At 39.1% G+C, this 7,524-nt stretch overlaps 1 pseudogene; it reads right to left on the bottom strand.

The window, feature by feature from the left end:
- Positions 1-1,727: 1,727 nt before the first annotated feature.
- On the bottom strand, positions 1,728-4,566 carry LOC148699320 (protein FAR1-RELATED SEQUENCE 5-like; annotated as a pseudogene).
- Positions 4,567-7,524: the final 2,958 nt, after the last annotated feature.

Raw genomic sequence — 7,524 nt, 5'->3', positions numbered from 1 at the left:
CAAACTTCTCCGTTCAAGCTTTTGGGTAGAGAGTGAGTATATATGTACTTATTGAATCATTTATAATTTTCTTGCATAAATATTCATATATGAATTTGACTCTTATATGTTGTACTTTTCATTTTTCCTTAAGGACATGGACGGAGAAGATAATCTTAATGAAGCGTATGAATGCCACTGAAATAGAAATTTTCACCTTCTTTCTGTAGGTGTTGAGTTGCCAAGGTGAACGAACTTCCCTGTTCAAGCTTCTGGGTAAAGAGTTGAGTATTAATGAATATAAAAATGATTTTAAAAATCGAGGATTATGAAGACAAAAACGATTTGAAACAGTGGTACTACTTACTGGGTAAAGAGTTGAGTAGCCGAACTGAGGGCTTTAATAATTATCGATTGTGTGTATGTTACTTTTGCTAGAAAATACAAAGCTCCATTTTTCACTGTATAAAAAACCAAAACTATAGTGCTCTATATTTCAATTTAAGGGGATTGAGATTATAACAAATATAGAATCATTGTTCATAGTTGAGGTGACTGAGTTATAGAAAACCACAACTATAGTGACTAGAAGAAAGCTCTTGTAGATGCTTGGTGTCAAATGAATTTCACTCTGAAAACAGAGTAAAATTCATTATTTTCAATCAAACTATTTTATGAGTCATTAGCAAATTAGAAGAACTGATAGTCACTACTTTCCAAACATCAAACTAAATAAAATGGATCTTTAATAAAAAGTATTAACTGAAACTTTAGTCCCAAAACAGAGTAAATTCCTTGAGCACTCTTCTCATATAGCATAGCATCTTGCACTTTCATATCATTATCATGAGTCTTCGTGGTGGTTGTCATTTGAGAGCTCATCAAAGACTAATCCTTCGTTGTAAGCAATTGTATCTGGGCCTATATGCATATATAATGACATAAAATTACTCCTTCGAGAAAGAAATTATAAATGGGAAAACAAGAAAGTATTAACCAATTACAAGGGGTTACCTGCTATAAATTAACCATGCTACTTGGACCTTGCGGATAAATGCTTGTAGGATTTTGGATCCCTAAATAGTATTGCTAATATACATACAAACACAAGTGGATAAAAAATTTGCTTATAAGTCAACAATATATTTAAGAAAATATGTGCAAGCTTGTTGAAGTATAAGTGAACCTATATACCTGTGAAAAATCATGTGGTTGTCCAAAATGCATATGTCCAGGCATTAGATTGGGCTGACAACCCTAAATTTATATAACTGTCTAAAATTAGATGGAACTCTTCACTAAATGAAATTTAAATAGATGTTCAAAACCATAAGTTTCAATGAATCCACAAATTGAAGGGCTACATACTGATTGCAATATGGTAGTATGAGGTAAAGTTGATTGTGTAGAATCGGCAACAAAGTCCATAGTTGTAAATTTTTGTTCCTTATCCCGGGCTTTTTGTTTTTTTTTTAATTTTTTTTTTTGGGTGGCATTTTCTAGAGTATTTCTTGGCCTCCTAGAACTTCCAACAACTTTTTCCTTAGTTTTGATTCCTCTAACTTGGATGGCATTATCATTTATGCATATAGTCTCACTGAGCTTAAATGCACTCACTGGGTTGGTTGTTGAGTTGCTTTCTCCTTCAAACATGCATCAATCTCTCCCAACGTTTTGATCAAACTTGATATAGCAATTTCATATGCTTCTGGCATCTCTGCTGCTCGTGTTGCTAGTTGAATATGCAATCAACATAGCTCTCTATAACACCTTACAATGTTGGCATTTGGGTCATCTTTACTTGAGATCTTGAGAGTAACTTTTGCACTCCTAGACTTGATATTTTTTGTCCATCTCTCCAAGATGTACTGAGTTGGAATACTTGTAATATTTCTTGTAGAAAGAACCTTTAGAGCATGTGCACACGAGATTCCTACAAAATCATACTTCTTACAACTACATAATTCAAACAATATTGTCTGTCGAGTCAAATGTGACTGTATTGTGCCAATTCTTCCTATGAGGGATAATTAGGCTTCCAATCTCACCATTGGAGATCAAGGTACAATCATGAGCTTTGCATTACTCATTTTGAAACCATTTAAGCACTGTTGGTGTATAAATACCTACTACATACTTAAATATTTCTATTGGAAATGACAATGCAAAAGAACTTTGACTTGTTTTAAATTCAGCTCTCAACTCTTGGTACTGACGATTGTCGACCAACCCTTCAAAATGTTTAACAAATCATAGCAAATCATATTTGTAATTGACATACTTCTTGATAGCACTATTCGTACTTTCACTGCGTTGAGTCGTAGTAATATCAACACAAAAAGTTTGCAGCCCACAAACTAATGCCCATTTCTCTTTTATAGCAAACAATCAGTTCAACCAATCATTGTCTGTAAGATTATATTTCTAGAACATTATTCCAAGCATCTAGAAAATCATCTTCATCCTAATGGTCGCATTTGCAACTACTAAACTCCTTAACGAAAGCATTAAAATTCTCAAAAACACTTTCAAGTTGCTTGGCTGCATTTTGGTACATGTGCCAGATGCATAAACGATGACATGTTTGTAGCCACTTCTCAAACAATGCTTTGGCCATTGCTGCATCTTGATTAGTTAGAATAGTTTTAGGTTTTTTTTTTTTTTTTTCCAGACATAGCCTTGAAAAAGTATCAAATAACCTATTGAATGTTGCAGCCGTCTCTGCATGAAATCATACAACACCAAATACAACCTTTTGTTTATGATTGTTGAGACCAACAAACATCGCAAAAGGCCTTCCTTCTTTATTTTTTCTATATGTGGTATCAAAACATACAACATCACCAAAATAATCATAATCCAACATTATCCTTGAATTACCCCATAAGATATTAGTAATCAAATCATCTTCATCCACTTGTATAGCATAAAAGAAATTAGGATCCTTCAACTGTATTTTTTGTAAATATTCCAACACTCCGCCTGTATCACCTAACTTCAACTCTTTTGTTTGCTTGGAACACAAATAATTCTTATAGTCATCATGAATGAATCCAAGATTTTGACGACCAACAGCTTGTCTACTTATGAATTCGATACTTTCTCTTGGAGCAATTCATGAACTTCAGCCATATCAGCTTCAGCTTTTTGTGCAAGAGACATGTTCCTATGCGACCTTAAAAAATGAGTCTTACTAGGTATTGACCCTAAAAACTACCAAGCCTACGTGGTACGCAGGCTGAGTAATTAATAAGCTAACTATGTCGGTTATGTGCAGGGTGTGCCAACTCATCAGCCAAGTTCGGTTGGGGAGTAAAATATGTTGATATGGCATTGGACGCGCTGCTGACTTCTTGATCTTGCGACTGCGGCTGAGGAAGGAGCACGTCTCGGCCTTCGGGTTCTAGAGCCTGAAGACAAGGTTGCTAGTTTCTTCGAAGTTCACAAATTGTCAAAGCTGGGTTCGGTCTTGGTAATTATATTCGTGAGAATATAAGTACACTAAATTGGTACCAGACTGTACTGACACAAATACTCGAAAGAGATGAATGTCTTGATTGTAAATGTGGTTTGGTTGTTGGAATGCTGAACTCTAAAATGTACTTGCAAATATCCAATCATAAAATAAAACAGGTTTTTAATGTGCTTACCCTAGTAACCTGGTAACACCTCACTTCACTAAGAATGCTGATGAGATGACCTCTACCAACAAGGACTCGAAGATCCTTATTGACCGAGACTTGGATAAATAACCAATCAGTCTCTAAGCAGTACTGTCTATCCAAATTGAAGATGCTCCTCAATCGGTTGATTCGACGGCTCCAGTGTTATCTATCCAAATTGAAGATGTCGTTGGTTGACTTCACAGTGCTGTCTATCCAAACTAAAGATGTGTTTGCGAGAAGAAAAGGGGAAAAGGAAAAAATCTCAAGGTTGTTGAAAAGGTTTGCGCAAGGCAATTTGTGTGTTGATTTGAAGAGGCCTTGAATGATGCACTCTCTTCTCTATTTATAGCAGTGAACCCCCTTATGGCCGAACTAGAAACTTACTTGGATTAGAACTCCTTAACCCAATCTGATCAGGTTTCGACCAATCCTAACCCCTATAGGACTTCGAACCAAACTCCTTAATGAACCAAATTCATCCCTTAATTCTAAGCATCCTTAGCTTTAAGACTCCTTGTTGCACTAGGGTTCAACTACCTTACCCTTATCTAAACCAATCCTCTTTATAATAGGATTCGGCCAACCTTGATTGGACAGTCTATGACAAAATTCTAGATGAAAGTTATTGGACCGAGAATGACTCTAAGCTCGGCCCAAAATAATATTTTGGGCCCAAACATTGGCCCCTCACTTTTGAGGTCTTCGGCTTATAATTCCTGGCCGAGCCTCGACCTTGAAGAAGTGATTTATTGGCAAAGAATAAACCCTTAGCATACTCCTTCTAGAAAACCAGAGAACATTGCAAACCTCAAATATTCCAACCATCCAGACGCATTTATTAAGCACGATCTCTCACCCTTGTCAATTTTCTTGAAACGCTGCAAAACTTGACACATGGCAGCTTCTCATTGCGACTGTCCATCTTTAATAATGCGTACACCCACGTTCGAGGCGTGCAGACACCTAAACGTCTCTTCGTTATAAATTTCGTTGTTACACACAATCATGCTACCTTAATTTGCATGCTTTTCGGCCTATTCACCTAGATTTTCAAAGATTTGTTATGATTGTGAAATTCTCTGGTCAGATTTACCCCTCATCTTTTAAAACTAAACCATTGATCTTCTCCCTCAATTGCCTATAAATACTTTGCCTAGCTTCATTTGAACTTTCACACTTTCAACTTTAAGAAATTCTTGCCATTTGCTCTCATCCCAGAAAAAGAGATAAAACTTCAAAACCCAGAAAAACCTTCAAACCTACTTCAATGGCCTCCAATACCTTCATTACCAAGCTCACCGAGGAATGCAACAAATGCCAAGACTTTATCATTAGAATGCAATCAAAACCCTTCGATTTGATGGTGATTCAAGCGCCTATCACTACATTATGGGACCACTCTTTAAGAATAACATCCCAAAAATCATCATCGAAATGCTGAAGGCCTACTGCCTAAAACCCTTATTCCAAGGGTATGATTGGTCGAAGTGGGAATCGACCAAACCTCAAGGAGCCTGGCCCTCGACCCCTGTGACCTGGGTTGCTTGGGTCATCGGAATAGAGCCACGCTTTGGTGATGACTGGAAGACTTTCAACATCTTTGACGTTATCAAACTTTCAACCCTTGAGATCAATATAGACCGAGAGCTCCTAATGGCCGCCCTGAGCTTCTAGTGTTCAGCCACCAATACTATGGTTCTTCTTCTTGGCCTCATTGGTCTAACCGTGCCGGATATCACAGCCATACTTGGCATTTCTCCCTCCGGTCTCCCAATTGATACTACTCTTTCATCGGTATCAATTCGACCTGGATCTGAAAATAGTCTTCGACGAGTGTGCCGTTGAAATTTTGACAAAGAAAAATCAGAAGGCATCAAAAGAAGATGTGCATAAACTGCACAAAAATTTCTTCAACTACAGCATCTTAATCAGCCACTTTGCTGGCTTAAAAGAGGAAGATCTCAAGAAAGAAAAGTACGACGCCTTCTTATTTTACTGGTACAATAAATTCATCTTTTGTACTAAGTCGAACAAGTGTTTGGCTGAAAATATGCCAGTGGCCATGTCCTGGTCCTCAACCCAGCCATCATCGCCAACCTCACTTAGTGCTTGGCTGAGCCCTTTGTTGGGAAAATCGATCCACACCAGAACAGCCTATTCTGGGTTTTTCAACTCTGGTTGTAGGTCTACTTTTCCACATTGAGACCAAAAATCCTAAGCTTCAACTCTTTTGAAGTGATGGGCTTTCAACTGGCATCGCGCCCTATTCTCACTCACTGGGTCGAAGACATCTTCAAATATTTCTTCAGCATTGAAGATTTGTCAGATGAAAAATTTTTGGTCTGTCGCCGCCAAAAATATTCGTCTTCCATCAACCTCCCTACCTCGGCATGGGAAGAAGCAGAGGAAGCCAACTTTCAACAATCTTGGGGGTCATTCACCCTAGCTCACGACCTTCCCTTTGGTTACGATACCTTCCACTCCTCACCTCTCGCTCACTTTTGGGCCGAGAATGCCTCTCTGGCTCCTCAGAGAGAGAATGTGAGGAAGTCGAGCAGGAATTTCAAGAGCGATGTACCAAATTCCGCCTTCGCCTAAATACTCTAGAAACTTCAAAGAAACTTTTTGGTAATCGACCAAAGAAGTCTCTTGCTCCAAAATCCAAAGAAACGGCTTAAGGTATATATATTATTTATTTCTCTGTTCATCTATTCAAACTTCATTCTGACTCAGGCTTATCTTTTATAGGTGGTCATGCAATAAAACAGGTCGATGTGGTTGCGATGGTTGCAACCAAGAAGAAACTCACTCTTTCTCCAAAAAAGGCTACAACTATTACGGCTCCTTTAGCTGGAAAGACAACCACTCCAACTCTAGTACTGGCCACTACTGCACTGATTGCACAGAGCAAACGGCCTCGCCTGGAGGCTGAGACGACTAGTAAAGTTGCCCAGCCACAAAAGCGTATCAAGAAAAAGGCAAAGAAGGGAGAACGAAAGACTCATGTTATTTCAAGTCAGAACACAGGGGCAACCATTCCTAGTATCCCTTTCCCATCTCATGTTATCTAGGTCTCGACAAAGGTACCGCAAAACCCTTTGACCCCAACCATGGGCCAGGCAACCATGGTTCTACCCACCATGCAAGCCACTGTTGAAGTTGAACTAGTCATCACCCCAGTGGTCGAGGAACTTGCAAATCTAAAGTCGGGCATTACCCCTGCTGATGTCGGCCCAGCAGCTGCTACTCTGGATAAGGAGGCAATCACGGCCGAAAGAAACATTTCCCCCAATCTAAAGAAGAATCCAATGATCATCCTGGAGGAAGAAGTATGACAATTTCGTTTAGTAATGTTTTCCTTTCATTTTGACTGGATTTCCCAACTAACAAACAATCATCTTTTATAATTAGGAGAACGAGAGCGAAGTACCTTCGCTGGTGAGGTGCCCTCGATGGGTTGAACCACCAACTACAAGTCCTTTACCTCTGGGCGAAGGCAAAGGTGTTGCATTCCCTCTGGGTGATTTCCAACCGGCAGTTGAGGTGGCTAGCCAGGTCAACCCCCATGCGGCCGGAGTAGGTCTAGGACATGAAGCGGTGCCTTTTGTTGAGGCAGAAGCAACGACAAAGACGCCGGTTCATCCCCAAGACAAGAACCTCGACATCCTTCCTCAGGAGGTCTCTTTGACCTTTGTAAGACTCATCATCATTTTCTTTTATTAATTTCCTGCATTAGAACTTTAAACCAAGAAAAACATTAAACGCCAGGTGCTCAATCGCTCATTCCACCGAAAATTCTATATGCCGAAGGGCGTTATTTATATTTCTTAGCCACCCCAGTGGTCATCAAACGTAGATAACCTTCATCGGCCGCATGAAT

The sequence above is a fragment of the Pyrus communis genome, chromosome 1 (genome assembly GCF_041283825.1).
Source record: "Pyrus communis isolate YQ-2024b chromosome 1, ASM4128382v1, whole genome shotgun sequence".
Lineage (NCBI taxonomy): Eukaryota > Viridiplantae > Streptophyta > Magnoliopsida > Rosales > Rosaceae > Pyrus > Pyrus communis.
The sequence above is the reverse complement of the archived record's forward strand: the minus strand, read 5'-3'. Positions and strand labels throughout refer to the sequence as shown.